Source organism: Cherax quadricarinatus, chromosome 90 (genome assembly GCF_038502225.1).
Source record: "Cherax quadricarinatus isolate ZL_2023a chromosome 90, ASM3850222v1, whole genome shotgun sequence".
NCBI lineage: Eukaryota > Metazoa > Arthropoda > Malacostraca > Decapoda > Parastacidae > Cherax > Cherax quadricarinatus.
Window position 1 is genome coordinate 2135191 of NC_091381.1, and position 2720 is coordinate 2137910.

The following is a 2720-nucleotide window of genomic DNA, read 5'->3' on the forward strand; positions in this document are numbered from 1 at the left end:
TACGTACAATATTTGAAATCTATGGAAGAATCCAACTTGTTTGAGGCTAACTATGCCAACGTACTGCCCTATACATAGTGGATGAAGGATAATATGTTGAGTTTAATTATTAAACATACGCCACTAAACCTGAGTAATAAACACTGTCTAGGAATAAAAAAGACATAAGAGGAAACGTTAATACAAAATTATTAGAAAAAAGTTTTGGTTTTGGAAGAGAGGCTAGTAAAAATATGACGAAAGTGTAGTTTACGAGAGAGGTTTTGAGAAGGCGTAAGGGAGTCAGTGAAGGCTAGTGTCCCCAGGGGATGGTGTTGGACTACGTGTTGTAATGAGTTGTAGCGAACTCCTGATGGATAACTGAAAGATGCTTTCCGTGATCAACGCCCCTGCGGCCCGGTCACAGATGAGGTCTCCTGGTGAATCAAGGCTTGACAAACACCCAGTAGGTATTCCTGGCAGTTATTTCTGGCAAACATGACCTCCTCCGATGGCAGGTCACTTTCGTTTGGTGGAGGCTTATGGCCTTAATGGGTCGAATTCAGCTTGACTGAACACTGCTCTCTGTGTTAACCGTGCACGGCGACTCTTTGCTTGGCCTGCAGTCTGCGGTATGTAGGTGGGTAGCACGCTTCTTTGATACGGAGAAAGAGGTCAGACAGGAGGTTCAGTGTTGGCCCCACCGAATTCATCGGCTGGTTTAGTATCGTTCTTCCCTGTCTGGTAGGTGAAACTCGCTGATGGTACTGGCTGGTGGTACTGGCTGATGGTACTGGCTGGTGGTACTGGCTGTTGGTACTGGCTGGTGGTACTGGCTGGTGGTACTGGCTGGTGGTACTGGCTGATGTACTCGCTGTCAGCCCTCGGGCAGTTTCTTTTAGCCTTTCCTTGTTGGGCTCGGTGCTGGGTAGGGAAATAAGGTGTTAAAGGTAACAATTGAAGTTTTTTTGGAGAATGCTCTTTCTTCACAAACTACTGACGACCCCTGCACACCCATGAACTTCTCTCAGGACTTGGTATTGATTTCGGGCACCCCTTTGTTGCCTGATCCTCGTACCAGACCCCTTTGTTACTTTGACCATGATCCCAGCTTCCTCCACGACGCAGAATCGATTTTCGAGTCGTTTGTACATCACACGACAGAATGACTCAAGAGTCATCATCCAGACGGCCTCGACACTTAATAGAAAATACTGACTCTGGATGTGTTCCATCTTCTCGCTTACATAATTAGAAACAAGCTATTTGGGAACCTCTCTCTCCCTCGCAGACTATTTTCAAAGTCACAATACACAAGCATTCCTTCCCCATCCCGCACACTATAATTCAAAAAGAAATTGGACGATGTGGCTCTTGCATACAGTAACAACTTCAGTTCCAGAATCTCCATGTCACCAAAGTGGTGACTTACGTCCGCCCTACTCGAGGTCGGAGATATTACCCAAGAAATGTTGCCAAATGATCTTCGAATGCCGAGAAGTTCCATCCACATTTTGTAAATCTGAAAAGCTTTACCGTGTCTACCAGGTTCTTCTGCTCTGGATGAGAGGTTATTCTCACTGGTAAACAGTGTATGGTCTCAGGAAAGGGGTAGAATGACTGAATCTGTAGTAATGATCTAAGTTGCAGCGAGTAATGATCTAAGTTGCAGCGTGTTTTATGAGAAAATAACGAATAACAAAACATTACTAAAGAAAGTTTATTCTAACGAAAAATACAAATGTTTCTCCAAAGAGTGATTCCATATTTTATGGTTTTTATTCTATTTTATTCTGTAATCCGTAATTGAGAAACCGGTACATTTTAGCCCTTATCTATTTTCATTAGATAAAATATACCTACTTTATATTTCATATACATATTTTTTTTTTTTCAAAACTTTAAAAATATCCCGATTTGATTCAAAGAAATTACGGTAAACTTACTTACCGCTGGCACCACACATCGACTTTACTGGTCATCCTAGCCTATAACCATCATTTTTGTCTGGTGGTGCTTTGTTACTAATCACTAATAATAGCAATTTTACAGTTGAATATAAAAGAATATAGAAGAAATCGAGAACTCCAAATGTTGATCTACCAGGTTTCGATGGAATGTGTTTGTTTACAAGAACCAAAGTAATGTTTCCAGGTTGGACTTCCATCTCTGGCTCTGCTTTCCATAATCTCTCGGTCCGTTTTCCAGTGAGACGTACAACGAAGGAGCGCCTCTTATGCGCAGTGATATTCCTTATTCATCACGTATTCTGCTTCATTTTAACGCAGCTCTTAATAGATAAGTGGTACACAATCAGGTCCTCATATATCTACCCTTCACACCGTATATATATCTCCAACTCCCAATTTCTTTCTTACGCTACTTCTTTAATTAGATATTTTATATCAGGCTTGTGTTTGGGTGTTATGAAGGTGTGGCATGCAAAGAGTACGTAACCTTTATTCGGCGCACGTACACACCCTCATTTACAGGCTATCTCCCCCAACCAGCGAACCAGGTTGCTAAGAGTTGGTGATGGGGCCCCGTCGTTCAACTAGTGACCAGGTTCTAGCCAATAAGAAGATGGTTTTGGCAATCGCAGAGGTTATGTGGGTACCGCTCTCCTGTCTGCCCTTGTCATTCCCATTCTAGAGCTGGTTGAAGCACGGTCTGCTATCTTGTGGCTTCTATTTCTGCTTTGCTTACCGTGACGTGCACTATACTTATCACTGTACATAGTG